We start from the raw sequence: 24,525 nt of genomic DNA, 5'->3' as shown, positions 1-24,525 counted from the left end.
ACTAGTATCGTTAACGAACGACGACGGACAAAGGGGACCGGTGGTCCCTACGGATTCCACCGCCGCCCCCAAACAAGACATCTCGCACGCTCTCAACTTTAAAAACGTACTAGACTTCAGGACCAATTCGTGTAATGTTCCATTTCTCATTTTACACCGAGCGTAGAAGTGAAACGGGGGGATTTCTCTCCCCTCCGCCGCCTTTTGCTAGCCTTTTCAATTTTCCACGCCTCGGTTTACACTTTTCTAAAATAAATTGTCCAATTTTTTCCTGTCTAACTCAGGATCACTCCAATTTCATATTGCGAGAGCGATTTTTCGACGGCCATCGAAAACCCGAATAAAAATTATCGTTTATTTACGCGGACGAAGATTATAATGGCGATGGCTTCGAGTATATTGGATTCGATTACCTCCATTAGAGGTGGGTATTATTTATTATTCGCCCGCGGCGGTAACCACCATCCGCCATTATCTTAACCCGAACTTCCGAAACCTGTAAGAAGACCGTGATTTATGAATTAGATTAGTCCGTGATTTGTATAATTTTCGATAGTGCGCGCCTGTTCCGTATCCAAATTTGCGGGTTGTAAAGAAAAATGGGGCATTACGCGGAGGTAATGGGGGCTGTTCCTCAACGTGTATTACTAAATAAATAACGAGCTTCACTTTACATGCCGCTATTTCGTATTTTGCACTCGAAACGCGAAAAATAAAAAATGCTGACAATGTTCCCCTATTATGAACTCGTTCACCATACAACGGCCATTACCTAAAGTGAAACGGACATTTTAAAATCCCCGGGAATAATCATGCCTTGTAAAGCGTTCAAGCTGAAGTGTTGGAAACGGTTTATTGAATTAACCCACACCACCACTTCCATCCTCGACGCTCTTGATTTTTTTTCCAAAATTTATGTCGTGCACCCCACCCTGCAAATGGCGGTGGCGAAATGTTTGCATAAACGTTGACGGACGAATATTTGTTTTTATAGGGAGTAAACCGGACATAAGTCGAGAGAAGAAGAAACCGCCACCAGGATATTGCGAGGATTTTTTTCTGATACCCCATAAAAGCCGTCACTTTAGAGGGTTCGGACGTTTCAAAATCACATCACTTATAGACCCTTCGCGAAATCCGATTACCGAAATTTCATGCACGCAAAAAAATCGGGCGAAAGGAGAAGGGGGGGCATTAATGTAAATAGTTTTAGTACAAATCCGGATTAGGGGTCTGCAAAAAAAACAAATTACAATTTTTCACCTTTCCGATCGGTGTACGTTTTTAATTACGAACTGGAATATTTTAAAAAAAAGGTTCATTAAATTTCATTCCGTTAATTGAAATTTAGTCAGTGATAAAAAAGGATTTAACCTTTTTCGGGGTTGTCGACTGCAGCATTAAAATTTCTTGTTAATCCGTTTCAATGGAGTGTTTTATTTTCGAAATTGAGAGTTTTTCAGCAGCGTAGCGAGCGATTTTGTGGTATTTGTTATGTTCCTACAGTTACATGACGTTTAATTGATAATAATTAGCTATTATTATAGTATTATTGTTTTCTGGTGGAACGAGGTCGGTTCTGGAGACGACCAGAAATAGTGTCTGTCGAGACAAAATACCCTTTCACGTGGTTTATTCAAGCGTCTACATTCACTGAACCCCTATCCGGGGTTGTAACTCGCGGGCCGTACCTTCTTCAAGACGGAATGTTGTCTTGTACTTCTGGTTTCCAAATAGGGTTTACGTGGCATGCCTCCCTTAAACGGAATCTTCCGAGCGATCCAAACAACCCTTTTCACAAGCCAGTTGACCCCTTCCGCTATCACGGAGGAGTGTGTCAATCGCGTTCCAGTCAGGTCTATAGACCTAAAGCACATGCCCAAAAGATCACTACAGTACTCGGAAACAGAAGTCCCTGCAGGAATTATCGTTACGACTAGCGGCCTTCTCTCAATCAAAATTTTGTTGCTTTGGAATTAAGAAATTTCAAAGGATGGGGTCATCTAACGGTGGAATCTTACAGCACTTACTACAGGATGTTTACAACTAAAAGTTCAACTTCGATTTAACTGTTTGAAATTATGGATTCTACAGGCCACATTCTATAAGAAAAATTGTTTGGCCTGTAGAATCCATAATTTTCAACAGTTCCAAGATTGCGCTACTAGTTCAAAAGTTACAGCCCTTTGGTTTCTAGTCCATAACTTTTGATTGAGAAGTCTGATCGAAAAAGTACGAATTATAATCATAATATACTAAGGATATAAACCTGTCCGAGTTTGAGTAGGACGTAGGGTTCTTGGGTTTGTCGGTCTTAAAATTTTTAGATTTATTATGTGTCGGGTTCCTAAGGTTCGTGGAGTGGGTGATTAGAGCCTTAGCATATTTTTTTAGGGTTTAAGCTCGTAGTGCTCTTACGATTTTAGAGTTCCGTTAAGGTGTAGGAATATCACTGATTTTTAGGATTTTCGTTTACCCTAGGGCAATTTGAATTGTAAGGAACATCAGGCCTTTCGATTTCTGAGGTTCATTGGGGCAGCTATGATTTTCAAGGCTCACTAGTAGCTTCTAGGGTCCTAGGAATCCGAAGTTTCGTATGATTTTTAGGTTCCCTTAATGTCTCATAAAGATGGTAACATTGTTTATGTGCCGAAATTTTTGTCCTATGATTTTTAGAGAATAGAGGAGGAGGGTTCCTAGAGTTGCAGGGTAAAGTTTATAGGGTCCATATTGATACTAGGCATTGCAGAGATCTTGACCTCCTAGGAGTTTTTGGATTGGGGGTAAGTGATGCTTGTCAAGTTCGAAGGGTTCATGTTTTTGAGGCCCTACGCGTCTTCTAGGTTTCAAAGAATGTAGATTTCTCTAAGTCTTCATGGTTTTTATGGTCTGCAGATTTCTGGCCGATGTTGGATCTGTAGCTCACTTAGGGTCCGAACGAATTTTTAGGGTTAATAGGGATTTTAGGGTTTTTAAGTGGATTTTTGGGATTTTGGAGTTCCTTGATGTATTAGTACCTGTAGAATCTCCACGATTCAGGCCACGATTTCTACGAGATTGTCGTTAGAGTCCTAGAAATTTTGATATTCCTTAAGGTTCTGGGATCTTTAAACGGATTCTTGCTACTGTAAAAGTTTTTAGGTCTCTTAGGGTATGTAACTGCTAAAATATAGTATTAGAGCCCATTGGGTTCTGAGTTCCTAACATCTTTTAGATGTTATGGTTCTTGGTGCTTCGTACGGTTTTAAAACCGTTCAGTTCTTAACTTCCTTTGAGTTTTCAAGGCTTGTTATGTAGGGTCTGTAGGTTCCTCATGGTATCTTCATTCTTGGCCGAAGCTGGATTTTTGGCGCCTTCAAGGTTCGTACGATTTTTCTATTTGGGATCTTTTCCGCCTGTCTTCCGTTGGAGTCTCCGGGATCGTATCGTCGCCTGTCGATATTTTTTCTATCACTTCCGTTAATTTTGCTAGCGCATACCTATCTTGCTGTCCTCGGGGTGGAGATCTGAGCATTCTCGGAGTCCCCACAGGTATAAGGAACGAAGTGTCTTCCTCCTCTCTGATTCCCACCACAAAATAAGGAGCCTTGCATACGTTTCAAAAGTGGACCACCCCTACCGCACCCTTGTTAACGTGTGCACTCCGATTTCACCCCTTTACCGCGCGCGCAGGGATCAACACACTTTGTAGTTTACCACTCTCCTTACCGCCCCTAACGACCTACCAGCGGCTATCGACCTGAAGGCATGGTACATCGCCAACGGTACAGGTTTAAATTTCTGCATCATGCTCGGTTTTTATCAGCATTCGCGTTTGCAAATATGAAAGGTTTCCTGTTGGACACCCAGATGTCTGTATAGGATATCCGCCTTATAATGAATTGCTAGTTCTGAACATGAATGTAGGTCAAACAAAAGGATAGCGACCAGGAATTACCATCTCCTACAATATTGTACGGTACATGAAGTAGTTTTAGCCACCTGTATGTTTGCAAATATGAAAGGTTTCCTGTCGGGCATCCAAAAGTGTGCATAGGCCATCCGGCTAATAATGAAATTCGAATTCACAACGTGAATGTAGGTAAAGCACAAGGCTTGCGGCCAGGAAATGCGTTCTCCTGCGATATTGTACCGTATATGAAGTATTGTGATAAAAAAATGTTCCTCAACTTTTCAAATTGGTATGAAGGACGATTCTTCGTCAAACTTTAGAATATTAAAACACTATCAAGCGTTTCGAATCCGTTCGTGTGCAAATACGGTATATTTCCGTTGGTCATCAACGGTCGAGATTGATGTCCATGAACTTGGCAGGCCTACTACAGCAGACCATAGTTCTACTTACTCATATCGTTAGTGCTCCGTTAGTGCACGTTAGTGCCGCTGAAGAAATCATTAGTGCAGAAAAGGAAACTTACTATTTTAAAAAAATATTTGTGGGCCTGCTAACTTCATGCCAGCAGACCCATTTGAGAAAATCGATTCAATCTTTGCACTAGTTAAACTAGCAGCGTTAGTGCTCGTTAGGGCCGCCAATATAAACGTTAGTGCTCAAAGTGCAACAGCTCAAAACGTTGTAAAAAGGGGTCTGCTAACTTCATGCAGCTGACCCACATTTGTCAAATTGGCTCAGTCCTAATGCAAATTTGAAGCGGGTCGTTAGTGCTCGTTAGTGCTTCACATGCGAACGTTAGTGCTGCAAGTGATCCGCGTCAAAAAGGTACCAAACCACCTCAAAATTAAACTTGACTTATTGGGACCTGCCAACTTCACGCTACTAACGCTGCTAGTTTAACTAGTGCAAAGATTGAATCGATTTTCTCAAATGGGTCTGCTGGCATGAAGTTAGCAGGCCCACAAATATTTTTTAAAAATAGTAAGTTTCCTTTTATGCACTAACGATTTCTTCAGCGGCACTAACGTGCACTAACGGAGCACTAACGATATGAGTAAGTAGAACTATGGTCTGCTGTAGTAGGCCTGCCAAGTTCATGGACATTCGAGATTGGGGAAAGGGTGTCAATGATTTACAAATCGGTTTTTAATTGCACCCAAAGTGCTGAAATGAAAGCCGTCAATCTAAAAATACAAGGATAAAATGTCACCCCTTAATAACGTTTGTGCTATTAAAAGGACGGAAACCTCGAGGAACCCTATCGTCAATCTACATATATCTAAGTGTTAATTAGTCATAGTCTTGATGGGATATAGTAACCGTTCATGAGTGTTTCACGTTTGGCGAGCTTGTTTCGTTAAATCAACCTAATCCAGTAATTCTGAGCGAGGGCTGAATTCGGCAGGAATTCGAAAATAAAATAAACGGAATTCTAAAGTGGGATGTTTACAGTGTGCATTTAGGCGAAAGTGGTTCTTTAAAACTTTAAAAAGCACTTTATTTGTACTTAGAAGTAGCTTGATAAAAGCGTTGTCTTATTAAAAAGTAAAATTTAGCGAATGTTTATTTGGAACAAAGAGCTTACACTGCATGTTTGATTCAAAGGCTTCATTGTAATGCGCTCTGCGAAAGTTGCTAGTTTAACTTTGTTTCACTAGCACAATTAAATTGAATTGAACACACTAGAGAGCCCCCAGGTTGTTTTTCGACCACACTATTGTGTGGATCTCTCTCACCTTAACCCCCCCTTCCCCTTCCCAGCCCGCCTTTATTTGAATTACGATCAAGTGACGCGCGTAAACCAAATTATGGTTCCTTTTTCCTGCCACAGTCCAATTTTCGTTTAGTTGTAATTTTAGAGGGCGCGCGATAATAAACTTAAAGCGGCCGAATAAAGGGAGCACCTAAGGCGGAGTATCGAGTTAAGACAAGAATTCGTCGTCGTTCAACTGAAACCCCGCTTGATTAACTGATTTTTTTTTGTGTGTGTTTGAGGAAAATTCCAGTTTGTTCCTTTCAATTTGTTAGATACCTCATCAGTACGTTTTCCGATACGATCTAAACACTTTAAGGCCTTTTACTTCTTTTAACATAGTTTGGTTTACGAAGTTTTCGCGTTCATCCCGTGCATATTCAGCAAATATTAAGCGACGCTAGATAGACATCGGATCTTTATTGTAACGATCGGAAGTTAAAAGATGCGTTTAATGCGCTTACGTGCTCTTCTAAACGCGACGATTTGTGCGAACGTGATTATATTTGCTGCCCCCATTTATAATTCAGTTAGTCGGCGCCCTGCTTTTACTTAAGGTAGATTTCTCCAATAAAAATGCCAAACAAGGCCGACAAAACAATTGTCGAGTAACTGTTATGACGTGTACGTTCTTGCAAGTAACCGAATCTCGTTTAGAAATGCGTGCGCCGAAAAAAAAACTTCTGCCCGACCTCGGACGGCAAAACAAATAACTAATTGTAATAAGACATCTACTACAGAAAAAAAATAAAGAGCTAAGGCAATGAGAAATTCAGCACAGGAATTAACTTCCATCTGAACTAGTGGATTACAAACATGTCAGAATGTCGAATATGCATTGCGATAAAAACGAATATAAATAAGAATTCAGTTCAAAGGTTACTTAAGCGGGATCCAAATCGGTAAGAAAATAATTTTTTTCCCGGTCGATCTGAGACAATTTTTCTTTCGGGGCTGAAAAAAAGGCAGTTCCTTTTTTACCAAAAATCGACTACACCAAAATTTCTCGGGAAAATACTTTTTCTTATTAATTTTGGTGCTTAGAATCCAAAACAATTCGTACTTTTTCGATTACACTTCTCAATCAAAGGTTATGGACTAGAAACCAATTTCGAAAGAAAACTCAAAGGGCTGTAACTTTTGAACTAGTAGCCCAATCCTGGAACTGTTTGAAATTATGGATTCTCCTGGCCACATTCTATAAGAAAATTTTGTTTCCGGGTAGATCTGAGACAATTTTTTTTCGGGCCTCAAAAAGACAGTGATTATTAACCTTCCTTTTTTACCAAAAATCGACTGCACCAAAATTTCTCGGGAAAACACTTTTTCTTATTAATTTTGGTGCGTAGAATCCAAAACAATTCGTACTTTTTCGATCAGACTTCTGAATCAAAAGTTATAGACTAGAAACCAATTTCGAAAAAAATTCAAAGGGCTGTAACTTTTGAACTAGTAGCCCAATCTTGGAACTGTTTGAATTTATGGATTCTACAGGCCACATTCTATAAGAAAATTTTTTTCCGGGTCGATCTGAGACAATTTTTTTTTCGGGGCTCAAAAAAGGGCAGTGTATAACCTTCCTTTTTTACCAAAAATCGACTGCACCAAAATTTCTCGGGAAAACACTTTTTCTTATTAATTTTGGTGCGTAGAATCCAGAACAATTCGTACTTTTTCGATTAGACTTCTCAATCAAAAGTTATAGACTAGAAACCAATTTCGAAAAAAAATTCAAAGGGCTGTAACCTTCCTTTTTTACCAAAAATCAACTGCACCAAAATTTCTCGGGAAAACACTTTTTCTTATTAATTTTGGTGCGTAGAATCCAAAACAATTCGTCCTTTTTCCATTATACTTCTCAATCAAAAGTTATAGACTAGAAACCAATTTCGAAAAAAATTCAAAGGGCTGTAACTTTTGAACTAGTGGCCCAATCCTGGAACTGTTTGAAATTATGGATTCTACAGGCCACATTCTATAAGATCTGAGTTTTAATACTAATCATAATATCCAGCTTTTCTCAACTTTCAAACTAGAAAGACACTCAGAACTATAGATAACTGCTGTAAGGTGTTTGAGGACTCCAAAAACACCTACGGATCCTAGGAACTTCACAATGAACCATCTAAACCCGAAACTGGATTCTACAATTATTGAATAACCTAACCTACCGGTACTAAAACTAGATCTAACGTGTCGTATAAGTTACTGGTATCAAAATATTTTGTATAATGCATTTCATCGCCGATCCATACAAGTTTATGCATTTGAGATATATTTCTATAGAATTCAAGGTTGGGGAAGCTTATCTGCGCATGAAACTGTACCCAATTATTTAAAAATATTACCGAATGCAATAATAATAATGTGCTAATCCCGTATTGAGCTGTGCCAATAAATTCAAATTCAATTATAATGAAACGCGAGTACGGGCGTACGAGCATTATATTTGGTTCGTAGAAAAACCGGAAACGCTAATTACCTCTTCATTATTTCATAATATTAATGGCGAATAACTAAAAGCCAAAATTCAATTAATAATGCATAAATGTTGCGTTTACACAATATCACTCCGCACTTTAATTGGGCACTATTGCACAGTGAGAGAGCGGTTTCGTTTCCGGTGCATAGATGGCGTTCAGAAAAATGCACTTTTGTCCAATCTCTTGAACATCGTTAACCGGTAACAGCATTTGCTCTTAACTTTTGAGTAGCGCTACCAGGTTAAAGTTTCAAAAGCATAGCACGCCCACGCGGGTTGGTGACGTCGACGTATACGCGTCAACAAAAAAAACCTGGCAATCGCCGTAATTATTCATCTCACGTTTGCGGCACGCTTGAGCAGGCACGAGACGAAAAAATACGCTAGAGCTACTTTATTTCATAATTTAGGCAAATATTTGAGATCCTTGATTTCAAATAAAAAAAATCTAAACATATTGGAATACGAGGAGGATACAAATAAGCTTACAAACAGTGAATCCGTGGAAATTTCTGGAGTTATAAGCATATGCAGAAATATCTTTTATCGCCTACATTACGACGTCGTTTCGTTCATATTTCGCTTTGTTTATGCATTTGTAACAGATTCAGAGATGCGTAAAAATTTAACAGGATGTAGCTTTGTAGTACGGCGACATCATTTAAAGTTTATACATACACGCGAATTCCCCATTCAGGGCTCGTGCACACATCGCGAAAACTATCAGTTTTTTTTTTGCTCCTACTAAAGTCGTAATACCCATTACGTGTTCGGCATTTTAAACCTGATAAAGCCGATGGATGATTCGTTTACTGTTTTCGGATGTGCAATATCGCAGTTCCCAACTTCATTTGCGCCATAACTTCGAAATTTACGAGACACTCGTAATGCAAAAATTTAAACCGTTCCCTCACGTGAGATTTCGTCCAACGAGTTTCTTTTTTCCTAGGGGCGTTGGGGTTCAATTTTGTTTATGGATGTCATCGCATATTTCGTACATTTTTTCCGGGAGCGCCCGCGCTTCTTGGAGATTTTCATTTCGAGTAAGCGTCGCCCGACTAAGAAAATGTATCGTAAAAGTTTCGCTTTGTCGGCCTGACAATGGCCGGCGTTTTTAAATTCGCGACAAATCACATAATACGTAAATGGCTTAGTTCCACTTTGTCGCGACCGGAATTAGTTTTATGTGTTACTTCGATGGCACGATATCAGCAGTTACAATTTCCTTTGGAATCTGTGTATTCCCTGAGTCGTAAAATTATTTTTCCTGCAGTAAACACGCTCGTAACCGGAAATGCGACATTTGTTTAGTATTTAATTTAGTTTTGAACATCGATTCGGTACTACAGCGCCAGCTCTTTTCGCGATAGAGACCTCCTGGGATTACATAAAACGACGGGAGGGTTGGATGTAATCCAACAAGCTAACCTCGATACACTGTCACTTAGATAATGGAACTAATTGTGAAATACAGTTACACTAAGATAATAAGAATGATTATTGTCACGATCGTTTAAAAGTTTAAAAGAATGTAAATGTAATGTATGTCAAAATAACGGAGCAATCCTAGAATCACCTATCCATAAACTACCACTATGCTCCATGCACACATCTGGGCGACCAACAGGAAACTTTGCGTATTTGCTTACAAAAGGTCGCCGATCGTGCGCGGTTGGTAGTTTGTATGGTTGTATGGACGATGCTGCAAACAAACCCTTTCTGGACTTCTGGCCAAAGGGGACCCACAATCCCTCAAAAGTAGTCCCGTGACAGGGCCTTATTCAAGGACCTAGGTCAGCTGCTATTCTCAAAAAGAATAGGACTGGTAGCGATCGCCAGGAAGCTCGAGGGTAAAACGTCGGGTCAAGCGGGTCCTGCGCAAAAGCCTAAGGTAACTTCATCCCTCTGGAACCCACCTCAGACGGTTTCCTTCTACTAATTACGATTTTAAATTTGAATTTGAAGGAGCCTTGGAAACCCTTAAAAGCTGAGGTACATTTCTGAATTTCATAAAACCTAATAAAGGTTGTGCTCTTGAAGATTTTTAAAGGCTTCCAAACACTAATTATAGATCGGGGGTTTCTGGCTACTCTTGAGCCCCTAAAGGTTGTTATGGGGTCACAGAGGTTGTGCAGCATTTAAATCTCTTAAACAGTGGCAACTTTTAAGACTCCTAATACTACTCCCAAATACTCTACTTTGAATGTAAGGAAAAAAGACCTTTCAAAGCCCTTGAAACCTTTATCAGTTCTCAATGATTTTAAGAATCAATTAACGCGTAGTAAGGAGGGAAAGGCTCTTCAAACGTCTAAGCAAAATTGAAAGATTTGAAAGACACATGGAGATTCTTAAAAACTTTAGTCCTTAAGGGCCTTTATTAGGCTTCCGTGGGATCGTGAAACCTTTTGAAAACATAGAAAATGTTGTAGAGTTCTGAAGACAAACAGTAAACGTTGGGCTGATAGATCTTATTGGTTCTTCAAGATTCTTAGAAGCTCTAATTGGCTTACAAATGTGTTAAAGGCTTTACGCTTAAAAAGAGGAGACTGTGAAAGACCCTTAACGGATTTAAAGAAAGAATAGAATCATAAAGGCCATGTACACTTCGAGGCTCGTGGAAAATTGGAAAATTATGAAGACCTTTAAGCCCTTTTTAAAGGTCTTTTTAAAGTTAGTCTATCACTACAATTTTGGAGGGCGAGTTTGATATTAAAACAAGGCATTACGAATTGATTTGGATTCTACGCACCTAAATTAATAAAAAAAGCGTTTTCCCAAGAAATTTTGGTGTAGTCCATTTTTGGTAAAAAAAGGAAGGTTATACACTGCCTTTTTTTGAGCCCCGAAAAAAAAAATTGAATCAGATCGACCCGGAAAAAAATTTTCTTATAGAATGTGGCCTGTAGAATCCATAATTTCAAACAGTTCCCTGCCTTTTTTTGAGCCCCGAAAAAAAAATTGTCTCAGATCGACCCGGAAAAAAATTTTCTTATAGAATGGAGCCTATAGAATCCATAATTTCAAATAGTTCCAAGATTGGGCTATTGGTTCAAAAGTTACAGCCCTTTGAATTTTTTTTCGAAATTGGTTTCAGTCTATAACTTTTGATTGAGAAATCTGATCGAAAAAGTACAAATTGATTTGGATTCTACGCACCTAAATTAATAAGAAAAAGCGTTTTCCCGAGAAATTTTGGTGTAGTCGATTTTTGGTAAAAAAGGAAGGTTATACCCTCCCTTTTTTTGAGCCCCGAAAAAAAAATTGTCTCAGATCGACCCGAAAAAAAATTTTCTTATAGAATGTGGCCTGTAGAATCCATAATTTCAAACAGTTCCAAGATTGGGCTATTGGTTCAAAAGTTACAGCCCTTTGAATTTTTTTTCGAAATTGGTTTCTAGTCTATAACTATTGATTGAGAAGTCTGATCGAAAAAGTACGAATTGATTTGGATTCTACGCACCTAAATTAATAAGAAAAAGCGTTTTCCCGAGAAATTTTGGTGTAGTCGATTTTTGGTAAAAAAGGAAGGTTATACACTGCCTTTTTTTGAGCCCCGAAAAAAAAATTGTCTCAGATCGACCCGGAAAAAAATTTTCTTATAGAATGTGGCCTGTAGAATCCATAATTTCAAACAGTTCCAAGATTGGGCTACTAGTTCAAAAGTTACAGCCCTTTGAATTTTTTTTTCGAAATTGGTTTCTAGTCTATAACTTTTGATTGAGAAGTCTGATCGAAAAAGTACGAATTGTTTTGGATTCTACGCACCAAAATTAATAAGAAAAAGTGTTTTTCCGAGAAATTTTGGTACAGTCGATGTTTGGTAAAAAAGGAAAGTTACACACTGTCTTTTTTTGAGGCCCTCAAAAAAAATGTCTCAGATCGACCCGGAAAAAAATGTTTCTTATAGAATGTGGCCTGTAGAATCCATAATTTCAAACAGTTTCAAGATTGGGCTACTAGTTCAAAAGTTACAGCCCTTTGAATTTTTTTTCGAAATTGGTTTCTAGTCTAACTTTTGATTGAGAAGTCTGATCGAAAAAGTACGAATTGATTTGGATTCTACGCACCTAAATGAATTAGAAAAAGCGTTTTCCCGAGAAATTTTGGTGTAGTCGATTTTTGGTAAAAAAAGAAAGGTAATACACTGCCTTTTTTTGAGTCCCGAAGAAAAAATTGTCTCGGATCGACCCGGAAAAAAAATTTTCTTATAGAATGTGGCCTGTAGAATCAATAATTTCAAATAGTTCCAATATTGGGCTACTAGTTCAAAAGTTATAGCCCCTTGAATTTTTTTTCGAAATTGGTTTCTAGTCTATAACTTTTGATTGAGAAATCTGATCGAAAAAGTACGAATTGATTTGGATTCTACGCACGTAAATTAATAAGAAGAAGCGTTTTCCCGAGAAATTTTGGTGTAGTCGATTTTTGGTAAAAAAGGAAGGTATTACACTGACTTTTTTTGAGCCCCGAAAAAAAAATTGTCTCAGATCTACCCGGAAAAAAAATTTTCTTATAGAATGTGGCCTGTAGAATCCATAATTTCAAACAGTTCCAAGATTGGGCTACTAGTTCAAAAGTTACAGCCCTTTGAATTTTTTTTCGAAATTGGTTTCTAGTCTATAACTTTTGATTGAGAAGTCTGATCGAAAAAGTACGAATTGATTTGGATTCTACGCACCTAAATTAATAAGAAAAAGTGTTTTCTCGAGAAATTTTGGTGTAGTCGATTTTTGATAAAAAAGGAAGGTAATACACTGCCTTTTTTTGAGTCCCGAAGAAAAAATTGTCTCAGATCGACCCGTAAAAAAATGTTCTTATAGAATGTGGCCTGTAGAATCCATAATTTCAAACAGTTCCAAGATTGGGCTACTAGTTCAAAAGTTACAGCCCTTTGAATTTTTTTAGAAATTGGTTTCTTGAAGGCATAGAACGCAACCCAACAATCTTTAGACTTCCTTGATGCCCTCCTATGGCCTTGATACAACAGTTTTGAAGAATATAACACTATAGGCAGGCGAGGAGCTGTCATGCAATGATTAATTTTCTATTTTCACCTCACTAGTTATCCTAATACTTCAATTTTAAAACATACCCTTTATATTAGGAGAGCATCGCACGCAAAGATATATCTGTTAGTATTAGAAGAGCAGAGAGGGTGCTTGCAAATGATTCCTTATTTACACTGTCCCTGTTTTTATGATCTTGAAACATTGATGTAGAAATGGTATTAATAATACACAAGGTGTCTGCCAATAGAGCGCCTCTTTTTGGCATCTCCAGGCCAACAATTTTTAATTAAATCAAAAAAGGTTTCTCTGGATGATTCTTGAAGGCTGCTAACTGTTCTTTATATAGGCACGTAACAAGTTTTGAAGGGTTTTATATCCGTAAACATTCTTAGATGATGTAAATTACACAGTATAGCACATTAGAGTGTACTAAAAACTCTTAAAGGGTTCCACAGACCCTTAAAGCTGTTAAGCTTTTTAGGAATTCATACGAGCACTTCACGACTCTTCAAAACAAGTTTCTTAAATACTCAAATCTTCCTGCTCATATACTGCGTATGACCCACGAGAAGTTTACCGTATTTACCGATATCGTAACAGAAAATATTTCTAAACTCCCTTATGGGTAAAATTGAAGACCATATAGTAAAGCAGTCAGATTCTGATTCAGTGCGGAGGTTGTCCTCACAATCCACTTTAAAGATAAATAAAATTAAAACTTTACTCCAACTGCCCCCTGAAAATAGCGTAGAAAAACTGTTTAAATGGCATTTATCTTGGACGAGAAAAAGGTCGGGGGGGAAAATTAATTAACACGGAATTAGACTAGAACGAAAGGATATAAACATCAAGCTGAGGCTAATTAAACTTAGAAAGAACCCCTCGCCGACCGACACAGATATGTCCAAAAGTTAATCCCCAAAGTCGTAAACTCGCAAAATGGGTGTTAGCGTCCAATTATAACGAATACCCCCCGTTATTACCGCACACGTATACGTCGAAACCTAGATAAAAAATAATAATAAAATCCGCACATACAAATGCAAACACAAATGACATTATTTGCGCAGTGTCGATTGAAAACGTGCTAACGGCGCATTTACCGCGTCCGCATATTTCCATTTTATTCCAGGTCATCATTTTTCGCGGAGCGACTATTTCATAAGCGCTTAATAATCCGCCGATTAATAAAGAACGTTAAACTCGAAATTATCGGTGCGGAGTTTAGCAGTAACGCAAATATTTACGTTGAGGAAAATAAACGATATTTCCTAGATTTACGCGATTATGTACACCGAATCGGGCCGCCTAGATTGGTCAAATAATGACATTGCGTGAGTGGATACGCTCGGGAAACTACCAGATTTGACGATAGGATAATTCCGGGCAACAACGTCGACGAACAAATATTGCACCCCGAAGCGGGGTATTGTGGAGATGGACCTTGTTAGTACAGAGCTGGAGGACGTTTTGGGAATTTCGACACTTTTCCCCATTGTATTATGGAAAGATAAACTCGTATGGTTCGGCTATGATAGTTATTCCACCCGAAATGTTGACCATTAACTTACCCGGGCATTCCTATGACTGTCTTTGTGGACATACCTGTAACAAATAAAACTTCGTTAGTGTGAGAAGATGGGAATAGAGTCTCATTCGCCGCCTGTATATATACATGGATGACCAATTAGAAATTTGCCGTATTTACAAATGGATCATTCCATCATTTTGAGGTAAAACTGGTAATATTAGTGAGCTACACCGAGCGAATTTGCTCACACGGGTGCGTTAACAAAGGTATTCACAGAAAAGTCAACAATACTTTAAAGTGTTTAAGGCAGAATTCGTGGCCTCCATAAACAAGCAGACGGCCCTAGAGAAACTTTTCATATTTACCTATAGACACAACGTTTAACGAAATATTAACGTCAATTAGGAATAAATGGAAAACAAATATTACAGTTTCCTTTTATTGTTCTATTGTTATAGTTTTAACTGCAGACAAAAAACTCTTCGAATTGCGTTAACATTGGTATTCATAGAGAAGTTTTAAACAAGCCCTTTGTAGTGGAAAATTTCGGAGAGCGAGTCGAAAAATTAGATGCGAGAATTAAAGCAATCTCTCTTTGTACTCGCGTACAACTTTCAGTGACAGAGGAACCATGTCGCGTTTACAGAATCAAGATATAGTGCACAGGCGAATTGTTCAAGTCGAAACTTTGCAAACTCTAAAACTATTGCGAGCATTTCATCAATTCGATCTAATCTAATTTGGGGATAAAGGAAACCCTATAATGTATCAACAATGTGATTAGCATAGTTTATCCATTAAAGACACGTGAGCGAGGTTATGGGAGACGCGCCGGAGAGATGTACTCCGAAACTTGCCGTGTTCGTCCTAATCAAATGGGAAACGCATCAAAGTGCAAACCGCCGACGATATAACGTCAAATTGTCAAACCAACATTCAATTTATGCTCGTATCAAATGAGAATAGCATCGTGCCTGAGATTTAGATTTAGCGTAACCCGTTAGCGTGATTAATTACGCTTCTTTAGATTAAAGTTGCTTTGTAGCATTCGCACACGAAAAAATGCACGCATCGCTCACCCATACAAGTTAGTATCGTCATCGTACAGGGAAAATTATTAAATGGAAAGCGGGAACGTTGACTCAATAAAAGCGAAGGTTAGAAACAGTTCAAAATGTCAATTCCAGCACCAAATCCTGCGCCATTACATAAACTTGGACGGAGGAGGGTCGTGAAAAGGCGACGTTTATAACATAGTTACAATTTATGGAGAATTGCATGTTTAACCCTAAACTTCCCTTCTTACCTCTTGCGGTCTCGCATGACCAGTACAGACATCGCCGTATTGTCACTTAAACCCCTTTCGCGCCGGTCCACGAAATTGGAACGGGATCGCCGATTAAAACAGAGGGGGGGGGGCGACTGCGAATATTAAATTGAATCCCGATCTCCTTTGGCCTCGCAATTTGAATTCGCCGGGGAGCTTAGGCCGGTGCCGATATTATTTCACTCTCCGATTTTCGAAGTGTCATCACCGTCGTCATCTCCAGATTGCTCCGGAACGCTTTCGTAGAAATTAGTTTCGAAAATCAGATTTTGTACCACTACATTAATTACTGCGTTAATGAGACCGTTCGCGAGAAAGTTAAACCTCGCACATAATACACTTAGGGAGTTCCGAGAGCTTGTAGTATTAACTGCTGATTAAGGGTTGTTATCTTCTTTTTTTATGTGCTCTTCCATACGAACCATGTCGTTAATTATTGAAGTCATCACCTTACCATACGGATTAATTACGTTAGTATCCGGACTGTAGTAAAACAAAACAATCGATGGCACATAATCGTGCTCTCAATCATTTATGAATAAAAAATCCGACAATAGATAGATACGTCTGAATAATTAAACCGCTATTGATCTAATGGTCGGGTTTAAATAAACAATCGCTTCCAAATTAGCGTAAAGAAACTCGATCCTTTTCGTGTAACCGAAACGTGCCCGCGTCGACTGCGAGCGAGCGAGCAAATACACCAAGTAAACTGACAAAGTTTGATATTAATTTAGGTGCGTAGAATCCAAATCAATTCGTACTTTTTAGATCAAACTTCTCAATCAATAGTTATAACTAGAAACAATTTTTTTTTTCGGGGCTCAAAAAAAGGCAGTGTATAACCTTCCTTTTTTACCAAAAATCGACTACACCAAAATTTCTTGGGAAGACGCTTTTTCTTATTAATTTGGATGCGTAGAATCCAAATCATTTCGTACTTTTTCGATCAGACCTCTCAATCAAAAGTTATAAACTAGAAACCAATTTCGAAAAAAAATTCAAAGGGCTGTAACTTTTGAACTAGTAGCCCAATCTTGGAACTGTTTGAAATTATGGATTTTACAGGCCACATTCTATAAGAAAATTTTTTTTCCGGGTCGATCTGAGACAATTTTTTTTTTCGGGGCTCAAAAAAAGGCAGTGTATAACCTTCCTTTTTTACAAAAAATCGACTACACCAAAATTTCTTGGGAAGACGCTTTTTCTTATTAATTTGGATGCGTAGAATCCAAATCATTTCGTACTTTTTCGATCAGACCTCTCAATCAAAAGTTATAGACTAGAAACCAATTTCGAAAAAAAATTCAAAGGGCTGTAACTTTTGAACTAGTAGCCCAATCTTGGAACTGTTTGAAATTATGGATTCTACAGGCCACATTCTATAAGATAATATTTTTTCCGGGTCGATCTGAGACAATTTTTTCTTCGAGGCTCAAAAAAAGGCAGTGTATAACCTCCCTTTTTTACCAAAAATCGACTACACCAAAATTTCTTGGGAAGACGCTTTTTCTTATTAATTTGGATGTGTAGAATCCAAATCATTTCGTACTTTTTCGATCAGACCTCTCAATCAAAAGTTATAAACTAGAAACCAATTTCGAAAAAAAATTCAAAGGGCTGTAACTTTTGAATTAGTAGCCCAATCTTGGAACTGTTTGAAATTATGGATTCTACAGGCCACATTCTATAAGAAAATTTTTTTTCCGGGTCGATCTGAGACAATTTTATTTTTCGGGGCTCAAAAAAAGGCAGTGTATAACCTTCCTTTTTTACCAAAAATCGACTACACCAAAATTTCTCGGGAAAACACTTTTTCTTATTAATTTGGGTGCGTAGAATCCAAATCAATTCGTACTTTTTCGATCAGACTTCTCAATCAAAAGTTATAGACTAGAAACCAATTTCGAAAAAAAATTCAAAGGGCTGTAACTTAAAGTTTGTAAAATAGCATTATTACGGGGCAGACATGTATTCGCCTGTTTAAATGCATAATCCGTAACAATCATCGAGCCAAATCTGCGTTTGCAGTTAATATTTGTCCATTCATTTGCAATATTAAAGTACCCGCGATCTTTCTGACGTATTCAATTAGTTGCACCGACCTTAGTCATTTATTTTCCGACTGTGAAACGCAAATTAATCGGCAACATTATGCGAGTCACACAGCACTAGTTTCTCACACTCCCGGCCGTATTTACCGCTAACCAGATAACGACTAATCACCCACGTCCCTTTGGCGTAAAAAAGAACACAGGAAGACGTAGTTACCCTATCTCTCTAAGGAGCCGAAAGAAAAACGAACAATAAATCTTTTAAAAGGTTAAATTATATGTTTCTACTTTGGTGGAGTAAAACTTATGTGGTTCGTTGCGAAAGTACGCCGAGCTGCTCTAGTTTATTAAGCTGATTGAGAGAAAGAGATGCGATCGATCATTTTGGCTGACATTATTTCGATCTTCCTTTGTCTTGTAGCGCAAATAGCACACCACGGTAGGAAGTAACTGATGCCACAAGTTTTACAATAACAAAATTGCATTATCCTTAGGGAAGTCATAGCCGCACCATAGAGATTAGTGTTAGTATTTTAAGGGCCATAATAGTGACACGCAAAGACGCGGGCAACAATGTTATCCTTGTCTCCTGTTATCCTAAGATTCACTTCGCGCGGAAAGAGCACACCGATTTTTGTTGAAGTTACACTTATGGTAGGCCGCCCCACTAAATTACAACCTAATCTAAAACCATCAAATATTTTTCCTATCCGACAACTCCTCTTCATCAGAAAGTTGATGGGTTTACTTCTGATATTTACTCGAAGTGCCTAATATTGAGCAATTCTACAGACCTACTCGATTACAAATGGAAGATTCCAAAACATCAGAACCAATTCTTTCCACTCTGGCAATTAACTTTTGAGAATTTGGCACATTATGCATCACCTACGTTAAACTCAATTACCACCTGTGAGGTAGTGTACTTGACGCGTTTTTTTTAACGTGGCTTCCCCAGTAGGCCTACTCCGCGGTCTATTTTATTTAATCCTAGTAGAACAATAGGCGTTCTCATTCAATTTATTCTTCTTTTTCGTCTTTTGTTTCTCCATAAACTTCTCGATTTTCTACGCCTTCTTCTTCCTGAGTCGACGTAAATTGTTCAAACAGTGAACATCAGGTGTTTCGCCGTCGATGTAAAGATCTTCTTCTGTTGAAGATTCAAAATTTGAGCACGATTGGCCTTGACACCTGGTGCATGCTGGTGAACAAAATAAAGCTACTTTTTTGCAGGCGAATTTACATCCCTTTTTGCAGTTGCAAAAAATAGTGTGTGGATTGGTTCCAAGACATTAGCAATTAACTTCCAACGCCATTCTTAGAGGGTATTGTATACAATCTAAGTCATTTTACTACACAATTTATTTTTCCAATACCTACATGGTTTTATTGAATTTAATCCCTCATTTTTGTGCATTAACAGGTAATTTTAATCCCTAAGGATTAAAAAAATTTTAATCCCTCATTTTTGTTTTTTTTGTGAAAAATTCATGGAAAAATGGATTTAAATCGGTCGGTATCGGAAAAAATAGTATAAGCAACACTGGATTAAACTAGTTTTTGTTCCCTTAAGAATATTAAAGCCCTTTAAACCATTCTCTCGGGAACAAAAACTCTTTTTAATCCCTTGATACTTAATATACTACAATTGAAAACATAATATTATAGGGTTGATTCAAATTTGCAATCACTTTTTGATTGTATTTTGAAAATGCCGTTTGATTAACCGAACATTTGATTATACGAAGCACTACCGGTCCCAATTAGTTCGGATAATCGAGGTCCTACTGTACCACATGTTTTCAATACCAGAGAACGTTGACGACTAATGGCATTTTGTTGGTACCATGAAAAAAAAGCAGAAAGACGGGCACTTATCATAATAATAATAATAATAATAATAATAATCATAGTTTGACTTTTTTGCACACACGGGATCGATGGGGACTTTTCACAATTTCATTATGATGGTATCCCTAACGTTCGTATAAATTTTCAGCTTCTTGGGAATTTATGCAAGGGTGAATGTGTATTTTGACCGGACTTAGCCCCACATCCCCCGATGTTACGTTCTTTCCCAGGATCGTTTAGACATTGGAATTTCATTTTTCTATTACTATCCTAGACTCTTAGTATACTGAGGGGTATTCCATACCTCCCAGACTCTCCGGTGTTAGATTCACACGCATCTACTCAATTTTGGTCGCACATGCCACAATGGAAGAAACGAACGGAACGTTTGAGGGAGAATGTGACACCGGGGTGCCTGCCATACCCACCAGTACACGAAAATCCTGTCATAAATGTAAGGAAAAAGATATTAGATATCCTTTTCTTTATGACTCTCCGAGACTATGTATATTATACGGAACCGGCAAAGTAAAGTTTAAGAACTTCAGTGATATTACTGTCATTGCCCCCCCCCCGTATAGGTTCATCCCGGTTTTTCTACTTGCTACTGCTTTTAAACATTTTTATGTACCAATCACATTAACACAAAGTTTAATAAGGCAGGTCCCCAATTCGTCTGGTTCGGATAGATCGATCAACGCCCCGCCAATTTAGCGAAGATACTAACGGCCGTAAGAGAATGTCACCTTTACGTCGTTGACCTTTTCGGCTTAATTAACTTTCGCTCGTTCGCGTGAAACTATTTAGCCTTTATCGTCCGACAAGTAAAAAATCGCCCTCGTAATTAAAAAAATTCGCTAATACGTCGCGCCGAGCTCCTCGAGTTACGGGCCGAAGCGTTCTCTTTTAAATCCGCTAATCGCAAACCGGGTCGTTGAAAGGCAAATTTCAAGTTTATAGCTAAGGAGGTACACACGTAACGATTCTACTCGGCAAACTCTCGTATCGCACCATTGTTCGTTTTATTTCGAAACGCGCGCCTAATTCAACGAATTTAACTACTTCACAATCGATCAACTCGACAATGATCGTCATTAACTGATATCGATGCGAGAATACTAATACAAACGGCCGTAAAGCGTTGATGGGATTTTAGACGTTTTAAAATTTACGGGCGGGTTATAATATTTCATGGCCATTTTAAATACATCTATATGATTGAACCGAAACGGTCCAACTATAAATTGCCGGTTAAGCAATGGCGGATTATTGCGTGTAACGTGGATTTGGCGAAATTACGTAGCCAACGATGTAGAAATAATGTAGCTAAAATAAATAACGCGGCTAACTGTGTTGCGAAATAAATTCAAATAAAACGCCATTACTCAGTGAGCAAGTGATTAATTCGTTGGAAGGGGGAGCTGTGTATCGCATTAAATTTGATGATAGTTTATTAGTTATTCACTCATTTCGTACTTGTATATCGTTTTACTATTACGCTATGATTTTAATAATCCAGTACATATAATGATAATTCATTATTTACAATTTAATTTGGTCTCAGTCACCTAATTAATTTGAAATCTTTATCTACTTGCTGCAATTACGATATGCGTTACGTTCCGCTCGATTTTTTATATTACATGTGTGGTGTGCCGTACGACAAAACATACCCGTAAAGTGCTCATGATCACCAAAGGAATGCGCTTCCCTTAAATTTTGTACTTTTCTTGTTTTCTTTACCATTTGGACCACTACTGAGAAAGGGAAACATTAGTAATCGCTCATTTTCCGACCGAACATTACAACCTTCGTTAAAGAAAAGGATAGCGGATCTGAGGGTAGTTCGGTAAGAGAACGAATTCCGCAATCAGCTTAAAAGGCGAATGATATTTGGCGAGCTTTATTAAAAAACTTTCTTTTTTATTAAAAAGCGAACTCGTAATGGTACGTAGGGGACTTATTAGATTTATAAAATTCTACACTTCCTATATAGAATCTGGAGGCAGTTGAACTGTTATCCTCGAGCTTTATATTTTTAATATCCTGGATTCCGCTTTAATTTCGCGCCTAAGAAAACAAGTGGAAACGCGTGGGGATATTATCTTAAATATAAAATTCACAATATGCAGATGTTAAGGGTAAGGTACTACATCGGGGAAATGATTCCCGTATCTGTAGTCGGCTGTTAAATTTTATGCTTTAAGTTGGAAGTGCGCTCGTTATTCATGTTCAACGTTGTTTTTTGCCATTATACAATTCGAGTCATCTTCTTAGCGTCTACTTCTGGTTTGAATTATTTCCTTTCGCCGTTTAAAATTCAAGCATGAATATATACAAGACTTGGTCGCATTCATTACGATTAATTTCAATGGGGACGCGGTATTAATAATGTCGCACCGCCATCGAACAAGTTACTAATTAGTCCAAGTTTTCCAACAGCTCGACACACGTACTCAGTCGAAATTATTCGCCCCCGCACCCCCTCGCTCGACTTCGCTAAACGTTTCCGTTACGGTAACGGTCACGGGAGAAATTAGCGGACGGGGGCGCGCGGCGGCGGCATCCCTATTAAAGAAGTTACAGAAAAACTTTGCCTATTACGAGAAAGCCGGGCGCGATTATGCTTTGCTCCGAAGTTTTTTTTTTGTTTCACGTGGGCACATTTAAAACGACACCCGGCAGTTAAAGTAATTCAGGCGAAGATTTCGTGCGCCGTAAAAATTCGCGAAAAGTGCCAAAAAACATCACGAAGTAGCGTGTAGTAAAAGCTAATGTCCGGTGTAATTGTTATTCTCATAAGGGCGATCCTGCAACTGATTTCGGCCCGAAATGTAGATGCACCCCCATTTACATGAAAAAAAAACACGAGACATCAAAATTAAGATTTCCATTAAACTTCCTTAACGAGCTAAACAGTTATGAAACCTTCACTTTTCGTACAGTTGCCACGCGTGATTTGCAATCTTAACGGGCGAATTTCGCTTGGAGCAAATGGGTGAATGGAATTGGGGAAGTTATTATCGAGAGGGCACGAAATAAAAAGAAAAGTTATTGTCGGGGAAGAAAAAAAAGTTTTAACAAGCACAAGGGGACCTTCCGGTGAAAAAAACACCGATAATTGCAACAAAGCGAAATGCGATCAAGCGTTGGTTCATTATCAAAGACATTCAACAATAAGGGCCATTTATGTGTACTTTTCCTAAGCAACAGAATGAAAGACTCTTTGAACGTGGAATTTTTTAGCCGTAGAGATACTCGTCGCCAGTCAAAACTACATTATTTATAGGGAAATTTGTGTCAGTAGTACTGAGTGAACAAATCTGGAGATTGTGATAGAAATTGACTTCGTTGGTGACCATAACCATATCATGGTAACGTTTTGGGGTACCTCGCACGATTGTTGCAATGTTAAGAAAAATAGAAACAGAAAACGGAAAAAAAAAATTGAACTAAAATTAGGATTAGAGCAATATTCCACGCCTTTTCTGTAAAAAACGACTAAATTTTGATCGTGGTGAACGAAATTGGGCATACGTATCTAATTCAAATTGATTGTAATTGAACACGTAAATCCCGAAAGACGTTCGAGTTTATACCATTCGATTTCAGTTTAAGTTCACTTTATGGTGTAATCACCAGTTCTAGATTTGCGGTAATAGCAAAAATTGGTTTTTTTGAAAAACGCGAACCGATTGCGTCTAATGCGGCCCTAAGAGGATTTTACCAATAAGTTAAAAGATGGGTCCTTGCTGAGGTAAATATGCTTACTGTTACTGTTCCTGTCTAAGAGTGATCAAATTGAAAATTTAATATAAAAAACAAAATCATGTCTGGTAAGGTAGGTGGCTTCCTCCCATGGCAATTTCATTACAACGCATTATATTTGTGAAGTTCCGCGGCTTTTCTTATAAAACGAGAAATTGGAATTTACATTTTAGAAGGGGATATTCGTAGCATTTAATAAACTTTGGCAGCGAAATTGCCCTTTATTTCTCGGATGATTTCTCGCAAATTATGTACACAATTTACAATTCTAAATATGAATCGATTGCCCCCACGCACAAATTCTTGCATTTTATTCTTGAATGTCCTCATTTTAATAGGTTAAGCGAAAATAAATGGTAAAACATCCATCGCGAAACTAGAAAAACTCGTTTACTATATGTTCTCCTGGTAGCCAGAGAAGCGAAGAGTAACTTCTCACTCCATATTATTCTCCTGATACAAAACCTTGCGTGAGCTTAAACAGAATAACCTGTTGAAAGGCTTCTTTTGTGGTTAACAAATCACCTCCCCGTTTATCATGTTCTCCGGATACCCAGAAGAAATTAACAAGGCTTTCTGAAGATTGCTCAATTTCAAAAGGAAGAATACCTCCTCGTTCGTTATATTCTCTCTCGTAGGTTTATCATGTTCTCCTGACAGTCGGAGATATAGTACAAAGGTAATAAAAGTTTCGAAAGTAGAGAAGCTCCCATTGGTACTACAAAATGACCTCGTTTGTTATGTTTTCTCTTCTGCTGAATATTATTATCGTAAGAGACACATCTCTGATCATTACATTATCCTGATACAAAAGTTTCCGTACGCACAAGCGGAAACAAGGTGTTGAAAAGGAAT

Source organism: Photinus pyralis, unplaced genomic scaffold, assembly GCF_008802855.1.
Source record: "Photinus pyralis isolate 1611_PpyrPB1 unplaced genomic scaffold, Ppyr1.3 Ppyr1.4_LG9, whole genome shotgun sequence".
Taxonomy (NCBI): Eukaryota; Metazoa; Arthropoda; class Insecta; order Coleoptera; family Lampyridae; genus Photinus; species Photinus pyralis.
This window is presented reverse-complemented; position numbering follows the sequence as displayed.